The following is a 21908-nucleotide window of genomic DNA, read 5'->3' on the forward strand; positions in this document are numbered from 1 at the left end:
TAAAGTGATGTCTCAAAAAGGAAGCATTTGATGGTAGTTTCCATCCCAGCTAATATTAAGTTGTTAAATGGCATCTACCTCAAAACAACCACACTCAAGACACTCCACTAGCTGTTTGTGTCCTTTGAATACATATAAACATTTTTAGCTAAATTGTTATAAAAAGAGGAAACAAATAACATATGTCTATATACAGTGGGCATTCAGTATCTGCTAGAGTTTGATTCAAAGATTCCCCATTGATATCACAACAACTTACAGATGTTCATGATGTAGTAAAATGATTCCTTGTGTAAAATTGCAAAATCAAAGTTTGGGATTTTTTATCTGAATATTTTCAAGCCAGTAATCTATATATATTTGTGTGTGTTACATTTTTAAAAGCAAAGTTCAAAAAGTGGAGTAGGTGCAGAGAAATATGTCTCATACTATCTCAGAAAAATATATAACTAAATATCTTGTCTCAGAAACATCCTATATCTGATGTCAATACATATCAATTTTGGAAAATATAGTTTGATGTGTATTTAAGATATTATTACATACAAGCTAAGTAAAGGTAAAGGTTTCCCCTGACGTTAAGTCCAGTCGTGTCCGACTCTGGGTGTTAGTGCTCATCTCCATTTCTAAGCCAAAGAGCCAGCATTGTCCGTAGACACCTCCAAGGTCATGTGGCCAGCATGACTGCATGGAACGCCATTACCTGCCCGCTATTGATCTACTCACATTGGCATGTTTTTGAACTGCTAGGTTGGCAGAAGCTGGAGCTAACAGCGGGCACTCACTCCGCTCCCGGGATTTGAACCTGGGACCTTTCAGTCTACAAGTTCAGCAGGTCAGTGCTTTAACACACTTCGCCACCGGGGCTCCTTACATACAAGCTAATTGCCTTGAAATGTCTTTTAGGTTTTTCAAATACATTGTTGAAATCTTAAGTAAATTTGAAATATTTGCACTGGCTCCTAAACTAGTAACTATTACAAATTTATTTTATGGACTTCTTGTGGAAGCATCAGCAGGAACCATGGAAAAAAAAGGGTTACGTATAGGGGAAGGGAAGAGATGCTGATCAAAACATTTCCCACAGACATCTCAATCTGTAGCATATGCTGCTTATTTTATTGTTGCTGAGATCTTTATGTAGCCATGTGAATTGAAATTAGAATTCCAAATTCCAGATTTATATATGTGTAGAATAGATGCATAACATCAGACAGTCAACATGGTGCAGTACAACTCTGGAGAGTTCAAATCCCCACAAAGTCCTGGAAACTAACTGAGTGATGCTGCGCAAGTCATAGTCTCTCAGCCTCAGATGATGGCAAAGGTAAACCCCCTCTGAACAAACCTTCCCAAGAAAATCCAATGATACGTTAATCCTAGGGTCACCATGGGTGCATCTACACTGTAGAATTGAGGCAGTTTGACACCACTTTAACTTTCATAGCTCAATGCTATGGAATAATGGACATAGCAGTTTGTCGCACCTCAGGCTAGTTCACCTTGCTAAGATACCGAGTCAACACACAAATAGTCTTTTAGTGTTTTTATTTAAATAAAGCAGTATATAAGTCAAGCAAGCAATAAGAAGGTAATTCAATGTTGTAAAGGAAGAGTCCAAAGGTAAAAGAGATTCAAAAGTACATTAATGTCCATCAATCCAAAAAGGTAAGGTCCATAGGTTCAAAGAGCATAGTAATAACAATAATCCATAAAGCACAGAGTTAGTCCATGAAGATCAAAGCACAAGGTCTTAATCCATAGAATCCAAAACACAAGGTCCAGGAATATAGGTTAATCCACCAAGCAAGATATTAATCCATAAGATGCAAAGAACAGGGTCCAAGAATCCAAAGTGATCCCAAAGGCAAAGTATAGTCCATAGAAGGCACGGAACAAGGCCCAAGAATCCAAAACGCTGGCAAGGAAAACACCCACATAGATGAAGCGATGAATTGCTCTGACAAAGGCATGGTCTGTAAGCCCTTCCTTTAATAACAACCCAGGAAGGCGTTTCTCTTTCCACAGCTTGATTCCTTCGGAAGCTCCCTTTTGCGTGCCAAACGGTCACTCCTGCGAAGCTCAGAACCTCTCCATGACAAACGATCTTGCCTGGACAACTCAAGGCTACTGTTATCTTGCACCTGGTCTTCAGTTGCCCCGTCTCCTTCATTATTTCTCAAGCCTCCAGTTTCCTCCTCATTATTTCTCAAAACTCCAGATTCCTCCTCATAAATTCTCAAGGGAAGAATGTCAGCCTGACCGTTATCTGACTCTTTTGGGGCCAGCAGGTCATCCTGCTCAAAGTGAAACTGCATGTCTCCGACCGATGCCTCAGACTGCTGAAAAATCCCAAAACCAGAATCCTCTTCGGTTCCATCTTGAAAACCAAAGTCCCCTTCAGTATCATCACCTTGAAAGTGGCCAGCCTGTGGCTAGGATACAACACAGTTTTACAATTGCAATCTCTACAGACTACAGATCCCAGGATTCAATACAATAGAGTCATAGTGATTAAAGTGGTTTCAAGTGGCATTCATTCTAAATGTAGATGTTTCCCATATATGGAAACTACTTGAATATAGTAACAATAAGCATAATATTATTTATTTTAAATGCCTCAGCTAGCTCCTAAACTCTTGGCTGACAGCATATTTTTTCAGGAATTTAAAGAGGAAACATAAATAGGGTAAATATGAGTTTGGGAAGGGAGTGTAATAAAGACTCATTGTAGAATCTCAATTAGCCTCTAATTAGTTGATTTGTAGTGTAAATCAATGGTTGAATAGTGAGTCAACACTTAGGTAAATTTTAATGATGCAGTGGGTGTACTCTCATTTGGACTAACAGCAGGATGCAAGCTAATAGTTGGATATTCCAATAATAATGTGAACAAGAACCTGAAAATGTGCACAGATATGTCTGGCAATCTACCTTTCCATATTTAGTACCATTGTTTTAAACTGTGTATATTGTTAATGTATTTGCACTGTTACTTTTGTAACATTGTGAGCTGCTCCAAGTCCCCACAGGGAGATGGTGGCGGGGTATAAATAAAGTTTTGTTGTTGTTGTTGTTGTTGTTGTTGTTGTTGTTATTCTGTCTTGTCAACAACAACAAGTGGGAAAAAGGAGCTTAGGGACATTTTTAAATTCTAGAGTTGATGTTCCATTTTTGCCCTGGCTTTCAATGCTCTTAGACACAGCGGTAGTTTGACAGCTCTTAAAGAAACTTTTTGAACATGAAAGGAACCATAAAGATCAACCATATGGCAAATCATCCGAGTGTGGCTTCCATTAATAACTTGACTGAAGAGTCATAAATGATTTTGCCAATTAGCCTGCATTCTCAAAACATGCTGAGAATGGATTTTATCAGGTGCATTATTCTGAGACTACTTTTCTGACCTTGAGAAAACACATTGCAAAGAGTATATCATGTGAATGAAATTCAGATTAACTCTCTGTCAGGTGTTATATACAATTACAAGAACAGAGTATTTCATCTATAGTGGGATCCTACCTTAAACTCAGGAAAACAGTTTTTATGATGGAGTTATTTAGTTCAGATGAGTGAGATGCTTCAGATTGATGGAGCCAGCCCGCTCCACTCCTTTTGCTTTTCCTCATTGCACCAAGGTGTGACAGCAGGGAGCTGGCTGTTTTATTCTGAAGTGGTCCACTTGATTAAGATAGTCCTCCCTCAAAGGCTAATGAATCCTTCATGATTCCAAAAAACTTTAAGAGGCTTTATGGCTGGCATCACTGATAATTCTGTCAAGGTGAAATGAAAAATGACACCATTGCTACCAAATGTTCTCGCTGACTTGTTATTACTCAGGCTCCTTGGTATACAAAAGGCTTCAGGGAGCTGAAACAGGAAGGGCAATGTCTGGAGCAATGGGTTGAAAGGGATACAAGTTTATAAAACACTTTTCAATGAAGATATTTTATGTTTTTTTGAACATTAAGAAACAAAAACTCAATTACAAACCACATGGACATAACAAAGTCTGCATCAGAAACACAGTAATGTGCATTTTCTCTATATGACAACAGATTGTGATATTATAGAGTAATTATCCAAATAAACAAAGCAATGTGTTGGCATGAACCATTTCTCATGGAGGGTGCAAGGATATGCTACAGTATATTCCATTAGATAAGCACCATTGGTGTAAATAGCTGCCATGGAATGTGAGCAAGTTATTACTGGGTGCATGGAATTTGGGCAATGTTTACCATTTGCACATGCAATCAAGTGAGGCCAGTTTTATCATTTGCCTCAGGCAGCCAAATCTCTAGGAACAATCTTAACCTCAAAATCATTTTATTCCAATAATTGCACCAAGCCAAAACGTTACTTCAATCATTGTCCTAATCAAATCAGTTCTCAAAGCCAACAGTTTTTAAGACTTGCGATGACAGCTCATAATTGCAACCTCTGTCCCCATTAGCTGATCAATTGCAGAAGATTTTCCTCTAAGTGATGTTAGAAATAAGATTGACAATACAAGGGTAATGCTATCAACTAATAAAGTTGTCATATTCTGCTTTGTTTTCTAACAATTTCTGCAGATATCTGCAAAAAGAAAATCTCCACATTCTTGACAGTTCATTTAAACTTAGATTCCTTAATATATATTTTATTATTTATTTGCTTTAATACAAGATTTGGTATCAGTGTTTTCATAGGGCATGTTGTTTTGTCAGCCTCAGGCACACTTCTGTACTTGCATTCTTTTATTAGTCTAGTTTTCAAATTAATAAGCACTTGAATTTTGATATTCGCTCAGTAAGTGCAATGGGATTTCCTTCTTGCAGATTAGTTTAGCAACACAAACTTAAACAGCCTTATGGATGATGATTTTCCAAGCAAGTCAAATTAAAATACTGGACTTTGAATTATGAAGTCTTATCATAGTTTCCCCCAGAAACCAAGCACTTACAGTATGCTGCACCTGGAAATGATGCTGCACATGGAAATGTAATACACATGACATATAATTCTTTTCTCCAATAAAGTGTGGAGAAGTAATATTAATATTAAGAAAGGGGTGATAGAATCTTAGAGTTGGAACAGACTGAATGGACCTTACATGCACAAATTGACAATTAAAGAACTATTGTAACACATCCATGCAATATCTGTTGAAAGACCTCTAAAGATGGAGAGTTCATCACCTCTGATGCCATCTATTACACTGTTGGACAGCTCTCATAGTTAAAATGTTCTTTCTAATATTTAGATGGCATCTCTTTTCTCATAATTTAAATCCATTGAATTGTGTTTCAGGACATTATCTCATGAGATTCCTAAAATAGGTTCTTCTTAGCCCATTTTGGCTGAAACAAGAATATATCTGCCTAACCCCTCTTCTTATTGCACATTTCTTTTGCATGGCTTTTAAGCGCATTGACTTTACCACACATGAAGAGACATGACTCCACCCTAGCTGTACTATCCCCATCTTCATACATACATAGGCTACCTGTTTCAGATATTGTCTGTTTCAAAGACATCCTGGTATGATGTACACGTTAATATTCAATGTCATGAAATAACCATTCAGCCATTATTATTTTTCTTTAGGATACAGTTGCTGGTAAAACTAAGGTCATCTTGAAATGTGGGCTCATGTTGTTTATTGGTTTCAGTCAAAATCAATAAATAAAATCAATAAGCCTAAGTATTGCTAAGTAAATTTCTGTCTTCTCAAACATAGACTCTAAAGGGTAGAGCCATACAGTCATTTTTGTGGACCACTCTGAACTCCTTTATAGCCCCATGATTTCCAACCAAAAAGGGGTGAATAAAACCATCCTGTGGTTTTGTCATCTATGGGATCAGAGGGCAACACCCCAAAGATCCAAGATGTAAAACACAATCAGAAGTGGGCATCCAGCCATTTCCCATTTTTATAATTAATTTTTTAATATTTTTTATTGTGGAGTTTAGTGTCTTTGGAGGGCCACACAAGTTGAAAATAAGCTCTTGATCCTCTAAGGTGACCAGGAAAATAAATCCTCTATCCCACAGGTTTTTTAGGGCAAGTCTCAAATTTTGATCCTGTAGACTTGTATTTGCCTCAACTTTGGGGCCAGATTGTATGCACCATCGCACCATCACCATTAATTGTAATCAATTTGTGTCATTTATATGACAATAAAAATACAGCTTCTGAAATAATATCTGTTATTTGTGTGTAATAATATTTCTCTTTAAAAAAAAGCATCAACATTCCGAAAGTCATCCCTAAAAATCTGAACAGATTAAATTTTACATTATGTATACTGAGGTTTGTTGTACTGCATGTTATCTTCCATGTTCATTGTGTCAGTTAAACTTCAGAAATCCACTACATCTTGTAACAGGCCTAGTGGCATTATACAATTACAGGAAAAATTGCTTTCTAAAAAGATTGTATTAAACTCTTGACTTTTTTGTGGCTTGCGATACTCCTTGCGATGCATCTTTCTTCATGTTTAGCATTAAATCCCTGCAATCTACTTGAATCATTCCCAGTGTAATAATTCACCCTTTAACAGTGAGTTAGATAACTGGTGTATTTGGGATAAGCTTCAGCTTGGATTTGTGTGACAGATAAGAAATTCCATTGGACAAGTCGCATCTATGATAGACAGAAGTAATATCTCCAGTCAGAGTATTCAACCATTTACGTTTCTATAAAGTTAACACCTTCCAAGTAAACAGCTTTTCTGTAAAAAAAAAGAAAGAAAAAAATCACAGCTTTCATTTTTTTTTGTATTATAGTACGGAATACTCAGAAAATACAAGAATGTTTTGTAAATTTATGGCTTTGGAGTATTCACTCAGTACCATTTTTTCCTTCACAACTAAAAACTGAAGGTCAAGGGCTGCAATCCTGTTGAGTTCCACTACCAAAGTGGTTACACGTCAGAGGAAAAATTGGCCAATGTTCTCAGAACCAATCTTGCAAGAAAACCTCGTGATAAATTTACTTTAAGATTGCCATAAGCTGGAAGCAACATAAAGGCACACAATAACAACAAGAAAGATGAAAGAGTATCAAAAGTATGTCTATAGAAACTACTACAAATTAACCCATTAAAACACTGTTTCCCAAACTGTAGTCTTCCAGGTGTTTGGACTTCAGTCTCCAGAATTCCTGATCATTGGCCAAGGCATCTGAGGCTACTAGGAAAAGAAATCTCCAAAACCTGGAAAAATAATGTTTAGAATTGCTGCATTACATTAAACAAAAATTAGGCTCACTTTTAAAGAGCCAGCATTGGTGGCAACTTTTTTCAAAACTTTTTTCAAAACTTCCTAATGACTTTCCTTTGACATGTCTGCCCGCTCGAGCAATAAAAATTTGAACTCTCTCTACAGTCTTTGTATTGTATTGTCAAAGGCTTTTACGGCCAGAATCAGGGGAGTGTTGTGGGGTTTCCAGGCTGTATGGACATGGTCTAGCAGCATTTTCATCAGCATCTGTGAGTGGCATCTTCAGAGGATCTGATAGTGGTAAAGCCTGTGGAATGTCCAGGGTTGGAGAAAAAACCTGTGGAATGTCCAGGGTGGGTGAAGGAACCAATGTCTATTAACTAAGTGTGAAGGGTGCAATTAGCAAGCCTGATATGCAAGTGTTTGAGTGGGATCCATCCATTAGCATGTGAGTGGCTGAGAAGCACTTGCAAATCAAGCTTGCTAATTGTACCCTTCACACTTGATTACTATACATTGGTATATATACTCCACTTGTTTTACCACTATCAGATCCTCTGAAGATGCCAACCACGGATGCAAATCAAGATAAAATTCTGCTAGAACACAGCCATACAGCCTGGAAACCACACAACACTACAGCCTTTGTATTGTTTTTTAGGATGTGACATTTAGTATTTACAACATTGATCTCAGGCAGTGACTGAGCTCCTCTTTCACCCACTGCACCTTCTATATTTGTTGTTTCCTTTAAATATTCATATAGCTCTAACCAACACCATTCATTTTCCGAACTTCTGTTTCCAAGTTTCTCATGGGCTTGAGTTCCTGCCAATTTCTCCTGGCTAAGTCACAGAGAGGTTTGAAAACAGGCATGAACATCTGTCTTTTTGGAAATGAAGTTCCTAGATGGAGTATTGAGGAGGATTTGAAATAATGCCAGTAGATCAAACATGTCTATTATTTTTAGATGGAAGGTGCATTATGGGCCAATGGTTTGACTGCTCTTTCTAAAGTTGACTCCCACACGTTTACATATTATTGTTATAATTGTGACAGGCGGTTCTGTATACTTATGTTGCAAGATATGCTAAGCAAATCAAATATTATTTCACTATGTAAATAACATTACCACAATGAATTATTCATCTTGTTCCTCCACTGCACTTCCCTGCCTCTTCAGGAATAGAAATGTACACATAAAATATCTCTCTGGAGACATACTGGAATATTTATGAAAACAATTCATAAAATTAAATCCTATTAGTTTGAGATTAGTGCTTGACGTTTGTCAAACTAATAACTTTTTATTGCTTGAGGGAGTACCCTGACTTTCAATAATGATAATGAATTCTGTTCTTCAAATATTGTCTACATTCACCACTTTGACTTCCAGAAAATATGCAATCTCTTACAGTTGCACTTTCATCTAAAATACATTTTTCTTTTCAGATCACCTCTTTCATGTGTACCCACTTGAATTCACCAATTTGACTGGTAGATTCAGTTATTTTTATCTGTGTATGAGTCTTTAAGCAATATAGTCCTGGCAGTCTTTTGCTTGTTGAGATAATTCATTTGAAATATTTTGTGTTATCATTGCTGATGATGATCTGACTTTATTATCCATAATGATGATGAAATAATGTCTGTTTTGATGAATATATCAGTCATTTCTTATATAAATTATGCTCAATAGGTTGTCATTCTGTATACCAAAATACCTTTCCATCTCGTTTCTTGTGATTTATTCAATATTACATTGAATAAATACAGTTCACAAACTAATCATGAATGAATCAGATAAACAGATTATCTACATAGGTTTAAAAGCCCTAATGCACATTTCAAAGGAGGACAAACTTCATAGAGCTTATGACTTTTCATAGAATACACTTCAATTGTTAATGGAATGGGCTTTCTGAGTGAGTCAAAACTGCTTTGGTTGATGCATATATACCTGAGTTATTTAGCATTTGATTTTTTCCAGACTCTGGTATGGTTGTCTTAATGGAATGTTCTACTCTTTACAAAGAGCAAGGTTCACTTGTTAATCAAAATAGCAGCCACACATATATTCTTAATATGAAAGAGACTTTTTAGAAGGCAAATCAACTCTATTTCTTGCCCTGAATGTACATGAGGTGTATGATTAACTGCTATAAAGTCTCAATGCACATACTTACACACTTTCCTACTTTCATATCTGGTCAAAGTCCACTTCCTTGAGAATTGTTTTGGACAGAGATGATTCTCAATATATCTCACAATTCTGAGGATGCCTGCCCTAGATGTGGGTGAAACATCAGGAGATAATAGTTCTGGAACATAGCCATACAGCCTAGAAAACACACAACAACCCAGAGATGATTCTGTTCTGTGATATATATTTTTCTGTCATTTGTATGTCTAATGTACAATGCTGGAATGCATTCCCTCTCATTGTCCAAATGGAAGACATACTCAAACAGTGATTTGCACACATTTTAAAATGTATCCATTTATATTTGCTATCTTCAAATGTACACATTTGAAAGAGAGGTGGTGCAAGTCTGCAGCCATCTGTGAACATGTACACTGTGAAAAACAAAATTATTCCATTTATTCACTGCCTACAAAGTGCTGACCAATAAAAGATTAAAATTATATTTTTTTAAAAAATACAACATAGACAATATAGCTAAACATCTAAGGAAGTTCTTGTTGAAAATTGCAGCTACATAATTTATGAAATGACACTTTTAAAAGGTTCTTTGTTGTTCTCACAAAGGAATCTGCACCAATATTTCTGTGCAGAAAATGCTGCAGCTGATGACTTTTTCTATACAAAATCTGTATGTGAATGTCTTGAACAGAAAATAGCATTTTGTACAGGAAACAATTTTTTTCCACAGAAATGATAGTTAAAATCACATGTTTCTTGTTTTGAGATGAAAATTAGCAAATTATTTATCTCAGTTTGGCATTCTAAGACACCCCACTGAAGAACTAGTCAACAACTAGTCAACTTTATCACTGTTACTCATTTCCATGATACAGCACTTTATGAAACCAGTCCCCGCTGGTTTGCTTTTAATTACTCTGATTTTATCTGCTTGGATTTTAATGTATTGTCCATTATTTTATTTTGTGTATCGTTGAAATGTTTTAAGTTTTTGTCAAATATGTTGTGTCGTTGTTTCGGGCTTGTCCCTGTTGTGAGCCGCCCGAGTCCCTTCTGGGAGATGGGTTGGGATATAAACATAAAGTTTATTATTTATTATTATTATTAATCATAAGTTTTTATTTCAAATTTTGGGGCAACCCTAGAAAGCAGCGCTCAAACCAGGTGGATTCAGGAGCATAAGAATAATGAGAATAAAATATTTTTTTTCCTTGATTATAGCTAATCTATTCTAGTATTCACTCTATCAATATCAGATCCTGATTGTAATGCTGATCTATTCCTCTATGCGCCCTAGATTTGTTATTCAGAGATATGATCTTTAAACATGAATATTTCCTTTCTTGTCATGCGTAGAAATATGCGTAGTTCATATCCCCCATAAATATAAACACATCAGGAAATACAGAGAAGTAGAGGAAATATAGTATGTAGGAGTCTATATTATAAACAATTTGAGTTTATAATACATTCCTGTTTAAAATCCCATGGGCATGAAAAAGATTTTATGTATACAGATTGAGTATCCCTTATTTGAAATGCTTAGGGCCATAAGTGTTTTAAATTTTTTATTAGCATTTTGGAATACCTAGATTTGTATATGTAGCATACATATCTGTAAGATATCTGCAAGATGAGATATATGCAAGTTAAGACCCAAATGTCTAAACCCCAAATTCATTTATATTTGGGGTAAACCTTTTACACATAGTCTGAAAGTAATTTTATACATAATATTTTTAATCATTTTGTGAATGAAACCAAGTTTGTTGAACTATAAGAAAGAAGAGGTGCCACTATCTCAGTCACCCATGTAAACAATTTCGGATTTTAGAATTCCAGGGAAGAGATGCCCAACCTGAATTATAGGTTTAAATAATTTAGAAAGAAAGAGCTTAGGGTGTTCATTTTAGTCTGTTATAAATTCCAGATGCTTTCTAGGTGTGTGCATGGTTTAACTCTGCTGTCCTTTTCATTTAAAAGAATGGATATTTTATCTATTTCCAATAACAATAAGAATTACTCAGTCTTCAGAAAAGAATTGCGAAGTCATGACAGGTCACTCAATTAATATTGTATGGCTTCTCAGTTAACTACTGCAGTAATTAACACCAGGAGAGAGCTCATGGATATAGACTGGAGAATGTAATGTCAACCTAGATAGTGTGAGTACTTGGTTTCTAATCATTTAGCCATGCAATTTATTCATTGGAGGAAGAGTTAACTCTTGTTTCATCAAGTGTTCACCACCTGAAACTCTTTGAAAGGCCTATTTACAATCTGATGCTGAAATCAGTTTGGTTTTCTTAGTTTAACATTGAATTATAATACGTGGAATTATCTACGTCTATAATGTTGTAAGTTCTTTCAGATTTTATTCTCCCACTGAAAATGACACTTGGATGATCAAGGCAATAACCATTATTGAATTAGAGTGCATGCAGTGTTGCTGTGCAAGTAGATTTCCGATTTTCTCCAGTGGATAGGAAAGTTCATTGCAACTCTGTCAATATAGTCCATACTTATCCGTTTTCTCAAGGCACACTTTTCACTTACTTTCAGTGTACCCTTTCTTTATGGTTCTTGACATCAAGACATTTTTATACAGACAATGGAAGAGCAAATGAATAAGGCAAAATGATTCACCTTAGTTCAGACAATCAGTTCTATTGTACTGTGACAAATAACAACTTGGTCTTGGACTTTGGCACTACAACAACAACAACAACAAGACTTTATTATGGTCCATAAGGACTTTGACACTCAACTCTTATTGATGCAGCCTAGAACTGCATTTACTTTTTTGACCATCACATCGTAATTGTTGACTCATATTTAGCTTGTGATCTACTACTAGTAAGGTTTCTTGCTGTTTTCCACATGTACTACTTTCAAGCCAGATGTTATCCATTTCTGCATTGTCTCTTGCTCCTTTTTAGCATGAATTTAGGCAGATGGGGTGGAGCAGTCTCATAAAGATGAGAATGAAAATGTCTCTCCCTCCCCCCAGTTACTAGGAAATAGAAATGCTACAACCCCCAGAAACATTTTTTTCCATCCAAAACTGCCCTTTGGAAATGGATACAACTATTATAACAACAACAACAACAACTTTATTTCTGTACCCCACCTCCATCTCTCCGAAGGGACTTGGGGCACCTTACATATGGCACAAGGTGCATAAAACAATGCATAAAATAAATAGTACAATACAAAATAAAACCACGAGTATGTAAAACAACAATTTGAACTCAGAACAGCGCCCAATAACCTATAGTGTCAACTATAAAGTACAGAACATTCAGATGATTTAACAGGAACATATTTTTTCTGTTTCTTGTGATAAATAAATGAACATACAGTATTTGATCTAAGGCAGGAGAGGGCAATGCAGGACTCTGCAGCTCCCATAATCTCTGGTTAAACTGGTTAAGGGGTGATGGGGGTTGAGTCCAACAACATATGGATGGATGTTCCCACATCAATAGTTCTGGTTTTAAAGCCACAAGGCCTCCTTCATACACACACAAATACAGAGGGCCTTTGACTGCAATACTTGCGAGAGCCTTAAAATCCCCATTGATAATGCTTTTTACAACTTCCCAAGGCAATTTGATCAACTGCACATTTGTTTTTTTAAATTAGAAAGCATATATTCCCTAATTTCCCAAAGACCAAAGAAGACTTCAATACTAAAATATTTACTTCTGAGTAAAACTTGACTGAATCAATAAATAAGTACATTAGGAATGCATACCCCAAGGCAAAGAAAACAGTACAAAAAACAAGCTAGCATCATGTTATACAAATGGCTAATTCAGACAGCAGCTGTGATAAACAAACAAAAATAATTTAAACATAGACTCAATATCTTTAACATCTAATACATAAAGTCTTGATCAGATTTTATGTTTCTGCTGCTGTGTAAATAGAGCCAAAGGCATTATCGTCCTACACTTCTGATTTCTTTTGTCTGGTTGCAACAGACAAAGTTCCCAGTGGGACCACATCAAATGGCTAATTCTTTTGTTTTATATCTTACAGGTATTGCTATTCAAATTGTATTAAATATTGTTTATGTTCCTACTAGCAAGCTACCTATAACAGGGTAGTTGTCATGGAAATACATTCTTCCCAAAATTAATACATCTATTGTTTTAGACAAAGTGTTGCATACATTCCTCAAGTTTAAAAGTTGGTTCATATGGATTTGATACAGACCCATGAAATCAAATGCATTATATTATTTCTCATAACAGATTTGTCCAGTTCAGTGGTAGGAAAGTAGGGCTAACTTAGTTCTTCCAGATAGTCCCTAATCCTGAAAGAAACTGGGATTTTTAATCTCAGTTCCTCTTGGTATCGAGTTCCCTTAGCTAGGCTAAACTCTGTGCTTTCTCTGGGGGGTGGCTACATGCCCTCTGGGGTCAACCAGATGTTAATAAAATAATAATAAACAAACTTTATTTCTATTCTGCCCTATCTCCCCAAAAGGACTCAGGATGGATTCCAACAAACTACGGCATATAATCAATGCCTTCATAAAACGGATAGATATTGGCATAAAATCCCAACAAGACCCCACATATGAAAACAGCATTAAAAACCTTACATCAAATTAAACCTAATATCAGTGAATTGAACATAACATCGATAAATTACCGTATATACTCGAGTATAAGCCGACCTGAATATAAGCTGAGGCACCTAATTTTACCACAAAAAAACCTGGGAAGACATTGACTCAAGTATAAGCCGAGAGTGGTAAATTACAGAAATAAAAATAGGTACCAATAAAATTACATTAATTGAAGCATCAGTAGGTTAAATGTTTTTTAATATTTACATAAAGCTCAAATTTAAGATAAGACTGTCCAACTCTGATTAAATCATTATCCTCATCTTCTTCAATGTAAATGTGCTTATGTATCCTTTTAATAATAATAGAGTAAAATAATACATGTAATAATAATAATAATAATAATAATAATAATAATAATAATAATAAATAATACAGGAAAATAATACATGTAATAATAAATAGAGTAAAATAATAAATGTAATAATAATAATATCAGAGTGAAATAATAAATGTATTAATAATAATAAAAATAGAGTAAAATAAATGTAATAGTAGTAAAAATAATAGAGAAAAATAATAAATGTAATAATACCAATAATAATAGAGAAAAATAAGAAATGTACCATATATTCTCGAGTATAAGCTGACCCAAATATATGCCAACCAGGACCCTCACCCGAGTATAAGCCGAGGGGGGCTTTTTCAGTCTTAAAAAAAGGGCATAAAGAGTATATACAGTAAACCAATATAGTCAGACAGAATCAGACAAGAATTATATAGTGATATAAAATCTAAATAAATGTTCACAGTAATTTACAAAAGCCAACAGAAGTTCAACACAGTTGTGTGGGTTGGATTATGCAGCCTATGGTGGTAAATTGGGCTAACAGAGCCCAGATACAGCATAGTTCTCAATCAAGATCTGGGTCTCTCATTAATTAATCCTCCTCCTCTCCATATGCTAATGAGCAGAAGTAGGTCTTTAGTTGTTTTTTGAAGGAGAGGAGAGAGGGGGCCAGCCTTATTTCTCTAGGGAGGGAGTTCCAGAGTTGGAGGGTGGGCACAGAGAAGGCAGTACTTGAGATGGGGGTGGGATTGAGAGCAGAGCCTCCTCCACTGACCACAGTGCCTGGGCTGGTTTGCAAGAAGAGATGTGGTCAAGTAGCTGGGCCCAAGCTATTTAGGGCTTTAAAGTTAATGACCAGCACTTTGCATTTAGCCCAGAAGCAGACTGCCAACCAATGGAGCTGCTGCAACATGGGAGTGGATCTCTCCCTTTATGGGGCTCTGGTTAGTAATCTGTCTATTGATCTCTGAACCAGTTGAAGCTTCCAACCTATCTTTAAAGGTAGTCCCGCAGTAGTGCAAGAGGGATGTGACTAAGGCATGGACTACTATGGCCAGATCGGGCATCTCAAGGTATGGCCACAGCTGTCATACAAGTTTTAATTGTGTAAAGGCACTCCTGCCCACCACAGACACCTGGGGTTCCAGGATCTGCTATGAATCCAGGAGCACATCCAGACTGCGCACCTGTTTCTTCAGGGGGAGTGCAACCCCATCCAACACAGGCTGTAATCCCACACCCTGATACACCTTACGACTGACCAGGAGTACCTCTGTCTTGTATGAATTTAATTTCAACTTATTAGCCCTCATCCAGTCCATCACTGATGACAGGCACTGGTTTAGGGGCAGGACAGGAGTAATAGAGTTTGATGTCATGCCTCCCAAGTCTCATCATGGAGAGATGGCTCAGAAAGATACCATGGTCGATGGTATCGAAAGCCATTTGAAAGGTCCTAGAGAGCAAGCAGGGACACACTTCCCCTGTCTAGCTCTCTTTGTAGATCATCCACCAAGGCGACCAATGCCATCTCTGTCCCATAGCCAGCCTTGAAACCAGACTGAGATGCATCCAGAAAATCAGTGTCTTCCAAGAACCCTTGGAGTTGTGAGGCCACCACCTTCTCCAGATCCTTGCCCATAAAGGGGAGGTTTGACACTAGCCTACAGTAGTTAAGTTGGGCGGGATCTAGTGCAGGTTTCTTCAAAAGAGATCATACTACTCCCTTCTTGAAAATACTTGGCATTACGCCTTGAGTCAAGGAGACATTCACCTGCACCTTCACCCACCCTGCCAGTCCCCCCCTGGCCGATTTTATGAGCCAGGATGGGTAAGGGTCTAGAGAGCAAGTGGTTGCCTTCATTTCTCCCAAGACTTTGTCCACATCCTCAGCCTGCGCAAGTTGAAAGGAATCCAGTAAACAATAACAAGCAAATGCCTCAACCATATTCATGGAGACTGCATATATACTAACGTCCAAACCAGAACATATCTGAACAACTTTATCTGCAAAGAACCTTGCAAACTCCTCACAATGGGCTTGGTCAAGGGTCACTGGTTGAACAGGGTTTAAAGGTCCCCTTACCACTCAATTCAGCAGTTATTTACAGATGCAATGTTGGTGGCTATGAATACTTTTTCTGCCACCTTCATTGCTGAGGAATAGGCTTTTAAATGAGCTCTAGACCATGCTCGGTCGGACTTGCTGCGACTTTTACGCCAATGAAGCTCTAGTTTCTGTTTCACTTGCTTCATCACTGCCAGCCCCCGGTTCTCCAGGGAGCTGACTTAGATCTGCTTTGTGAAAGAAAATGCTCAGGAGCGATTGTGTCAACTGCCCTGGCCACCTCCATGTTGTAGAGGTCTGCGAGGGCTTCAACAGAATCACCTACCAGAGAGACAGGAAAATCCCCAAGAGCCGTCAGGAATCTATCCAGATCCATAAGCCTCCTGGGGCGGACATTCTTATTCAGTACTCCACCAGGTAGTGATCGGTCTATGACAAAGGAACGTGGACAGTTCCTCCACAATACCATCACCATCATCTTGCTCCGAACAGGAGACCAGAGGTAAGGTGTGTCCAGCACTATGGGTGGGGACAGATACCATTTGGGACACACCCATTGGTTCATGGTGGCCATGAAGTCCTGAGCCACTCCCAACAGGGTGGACACAGCATGGATGTTGAAGTCCCCCAGCATGACAAGGTTTTGGGACTCCAACACCAGGCTCGAGACCATCCCGGCTAGCTCAGGCAGGGAGACTGTTGAGCAGTGGGTGGACGGTACACTAACACAATCCCTGTTCTGTCCCAGCCACTCACCCTTAGCTAGACACACTTGAATGTGGTCAATTGTGGGATGGGACACCTGGTTAGGTGGATGGAATCTCTATAGACCACCGCAACTCCTCCTCTCCGTCCCCCGGGTCTTGTCTGTTGTTGCACACTGAAACCTGGCGGACAAAGTTGGGAGAGATATACTCCCCCTCCCTCATCCAACTAGGTCTCAGTAATAGAAGCCAGGTCAGCGTGTTCTTCTAGAATTAGATCTTGGAGGGCAGATATCTTTCCATTTACCGACTTCGCATTAAGCAACAGGACTTTCAACCTGGGGGACCTGCCTTCTTGGTTACCCAGACCATTGGTAGGAGGTGGTTCAGGAGCCACGAGAAATCTCTCACACTTTCTGGACCACCTCCCCCTCCTCCCGCATCTCCCATGATATTGGAGCACAGGAATAGTATTCCCCGAGCCCCTGGAGTTCCCTCATGCCCCTCATTACAGCACTTTATTCCTGTGATTTTAGTTGGCTGTTAAGGTTAGATTCTTATATTACACAATCCTGAAAAGCACATAATATTAAAAAGGGCTTGTAACTTGCTAGGTCTTATTGTCTGATCAATGAATAACAGCTTAAACCCCTCCCCAACGTCCCCACACTGTCTACATATTGTATTGGGTACAAGTCAGGCAGGGTAAAGTAGTCATGGATTTACAAGGAGGTTGCAAGGTTGACCCAGGAACACTTGTAGCCATCCCCAAATCCCCTGTTCCAGTCACCAAACCTACCAGAGGTGCTTGGCTGCATGCTCAGGCCCCTCAAACAAAGCTTCTGACAAATCAAAATGATGCAGTGGAAGCTTTGGAGAGGGGAGAGCCAGGCCCCTCTGGTAAGTTTTGGGGAAAAACAGAGGATTGGGAGGGAAGAGTGGGTCTGCCATGTTGCCCCTTTGAGCTCTTCGAGACTGAAGAACCAGAATGGCAATGAGGATTGACCCCCAGGATCGCAGAACGCAGTCCTGGGAGTCAATCCCCACAGGTCCAGCATCTCAACAGATCCAGACCTTCAAAAAAAAAAGTCCAATTCTTTCCAGGTATTTTATTAATCCAGAAGAAAATGGGAAATGCCTCAGGTTAACCCATGATCCATCATGGGTTTTTGGGCCTGTCTGGAAGGGCACTTAATCTGGACCCAAACCTCTAGCTCTGCTTAAGGGTGGTCCTTAACAGAGGCCATCCTTGACAATGAACACATTAAAATCAGAGGATCAATTTCTGATGATATTGATACCACATTAGGTTAGCTAATGGCTTCTTTGGAAGTTATTATTTCATTGGTTATTTGCTAAGAAGTAAGTCCAACTCAAGGTCACACTACACATCTTAGTTGTTTACGATTCAGGGTGGATGACTAAGAAGCTTAACATTTCCCACTCCTATCATGGTTTTACTGAAAATATTCTCCTTATAAAACTGTTAACTCTTTATGAGAAGCTTCCACTGGCACCATATAAAAATAAATTAATAATATGGGGTTATAAAAGTGAGAAGGCTTGTAAAATAATATAATCATGTATTATAATGGTTGATACATAAGTGCAGATTTTGTGTAGGCAAGGGCGCAACTGGAATAAAACACAACAAAGTCCAAACATCAACAAAGACAAGAGACAGTCTTTCTTGCTAGCGAGACAAAGAAAACTATAAGATCCTAACTGAAAAAAACCTAGTAGTTCACTGAGGGCCTAGAAATTCACACAGGCACGAAAAGCGGGCTTAAGGTCTGGGTATCTAAAAAACGTTCCCCTCTAATGCCATCTCCAATATGAATCTAGCAGGAAACAGCATGATTTTTTTTAAAAAAAACCTCAACATAAATTCCAGATCAAACCATAAAATCTGCTGGAGCCCTCCTGAGTATAAACACTGCAGAGGAAAAAGACGAATACCAAAATGCTGAATGCTCTTTTAAATAAGACTAATGCAGGAGCAGTTGGAGAGAAACCAGATTAAAAACCCATTCTGAAAATAAAAAAACACCCCTGCCCCCAGCAAGGAAATCATAGTATTCCTGTAAGAACACTCGATTCCATTGCCATATGTTGCTTTGCTTTTAGTCAAGTGCTATGAAGCTGTCTTTTAAAAGTGTGTCTCTCTGAAGAGATGGGGGAAAAATAATCCTAGGGTTGAATTGATCAGGAGTCAGTGAGATCTGAAGCAGCTTCCAGCCAGTTCCTAGAATGCCTGTGTAGGAACTCAAGAAGTTAACCGGATGTCTGTAATCCCCATTCTTATCCAAATTATATGGCTATATAAAAGCAGACAGAGGCTGTGGTCCCTTCTACACAGGCAGTGTAATCCATCTTGAAGCCAGCTTGAGGTTGGGGTGTCTACCAAACATATTCACATCCAGCCAGAAATCATATGTTTTAAAAAACTCACCAGAAACTCTGGACCAAGCCATAAAAACTGCTGTAGCTGATCAGTGTATAAACAATGCACTGCTGCAAAATTGGAAGATTCATACAGAGTTATAATAATAATTATAATTATATTTCTTACCTATTGCTCCCTGCAGCTCGAGGCGGGTTACAACACAATTAAAGAACATGAACATTGCAAAAATTCAACAAATATACATATTTCTATAGAATATCCATATTAAAACTGCTTTTCTATAAAATACATATTAAAATACACAAAACAGACATCAAACAAAGTACACGAGTTTAAGATTCAGAGTTAAAAACTGTCTGGATAGGCCTGCCTGAAGAGATGTGTCTTTAGATGGTTTTTAAATTCAAACAGCTGATATACCTGTTGGAGTACTTGTCAGGACAGAGTTAACACTTCAGGAGCCACAGAGAAAAGCCAGAAACACAGCTCCCAGAGAAGGTAAAGAAATGCCTCCGTGTTCTTATGGAAATCCTTGATTACACTGCTCAGCAATGAATATATAATGCACTTCAGACTGCATTATTTGACCGTGTAGACCCAGACTGAGACTGAAGATACAAGATCTTACTAGAATAAATGTGGGACTTAGTTGGAACCATGGAGAACGATGGACTATGAAAACAATTAAGTTATCAATTAAGCTGGACATTCTCAAATTTAAATGAGCAACTTAATTAAATTTGTTTTTCATCACTATAGTGATTGATTTAAGTTGTAATTTTATTATAAACTTAATTCCAGAATTAAATTAAATTAAAATGAAACCAGTAAGAGACAATGATTGAAATGCTTGAAAAACTTTGATTTCCCAGCTGGTTGTTTACTGAAAGCATTTTGAAACCTATTTATTGCTTTTTTGTTAGTCCCTCAGAGTTAATGAATTGCAGAGTTCAGGTCATAAAATCCAAACCACATTTTAAATAGAGGTGTGCACAATATCGGCTTGGCATTTCATATCTGGTGGATTTGGCTAAAATCTGCAACCAAATTCCCAGACCAGAAGGGTGGCGGGTGGGGCAGCCTGAGACCGGCAATAACAGGACATGTGGTGGCTGATCTTGGGCTGTATTAGGCTGCCACATGAGAAGATCAGCCGCACATGGCATTTTTCTTTCCCCATCTTTGGATTGCCAGAACCAATCAGAAAAAGAAAAGGAGATCACATGTGTTTTGGCAAACCTGCTCCATATATACTAGGGTAATAGACCAGGCTGTGGCACAGCTGGTTAGTAGCCAGCTGTAATAAATTACTACTGACTGAGGGGTCATGAGTTTGAAGCCAGTCCAGGTCAGGGTAAGCTTCTGACCATTATTAGTCCATCTTGCTGTTGAAAGACAGTTGCATCTGTCAAATAGGAATTTAGGTACCATTTATGCGGGGAGGCTAATTTAACTAATTTGCAATGCCATAAAATCTCCAGCAGTGTGCAGAAGTATTACTCCATCAAGGATTCAGTGCAACAGTGGATGATGAAGCAGCACTTCCCCCTGTGGCTGGAATCGAGCATACCCTCATGAAGCCAGAAGCTGGAATATTACATTGCCTCTGTCTATATATATTTGATTGTCTATATATGTCATTTGTTTAATGGCATTGAATGTTTGCCATGCATATGTACATTGTGATCCACCCTGAGCCCCTTTTGGGGTGAGAAGGGTGGAATATAAATACTGTAAATAAATAAATAAATAAATAAGCTCCACCATTTATCAGTTGTGTTGTGGCATTTTTAGAGAGATCGATCGCTCCGTGTGTCTTTTTTTGCTTTAAGTTCTAAGTTGACAGAGTGTGGAATAGGTTTAGGGAATTATAATAGCCTGGTTCCCTTGAGTCCTCATTGGGAGAATTTCCACAGCTCAATCTTCTCGTTTCTGTCTTGCGCAATCAGCTTAAGTCCCCCCCCCCCCCCAAAAAAAAATAAAAATAAAAAGCCCTTTCATCTTTTTTGACCCTCGGTCTCTTTGCTATACCATTCCCAGCCCTACCTTCTGGCTTTTTGTGTGTGTATGTCTTGCACCAGTCCAGCAGCCTTGCACCCCCCTCCCCCCCAAATATTTTAAAATTACAAAAAGTCCTATCTTGTTAATTCACCTCTTTGAGACTGCTATTTTCTTCTGGCTTCTGTGTGTTTACTGTTTAAAGCCTGAGCCTATTTCCCCCCGCCCCCCAATTTTTTAAAAAAAAACACCCCCCCTTTGTCTCCCCTATTTTTCTGGTTTGTGTGTGCTTGCAAAAGTACTGTAGTGCACATTCACTTTTACACACACACACACACGGATATTTATGAAAGCAGAAATGATGTCCTGCTGTTGCTCCTATACTGTTGCTGTGGAGAAATACCAGGGGAAATCTTTTTTTTTTTTAAGA

The 21908-nt window shown here is 38.1% G+C and overlaps 1 long non-coding RNA gene across 1 annotated transcript; it reads right to left on the reverse strand.

Annotated features, from left to right (window-relative positions):
• Positions 1-357: 357 nt before the first annotated feature.
• LOC134297725 (uncharacterized) lies at positions 358-20067 on the reverse strand. The gene is made up of 3 exons (XR_010004585.1): positions 19646-20067; positions 9396-9550; positions 358-7202 (listed from the first exon to the last, which is right to left on the reverse strand). It is a non-coding gene; the product is annotated as an uncharacterized LOC134297725 (long non-coding RNA).
• Positions 20068-21908: the final 1841 nt, after the last annotated feature.

Source organism: Anolis carolinensis, chromosome 3 (genome assembly GCF_035594765.1).
Source record: "Anolis carolinensis isolate JA03-04 chromosome 3, rAnoCar3.1.pri, whole genome shotgun sequence".
Taxonomy (NCBI): Eukaryota; Metazoa; Chordata; class Lepidosauria; order Squamata; family Dactyloidae; genus Anolis; species Anolis carolinensis.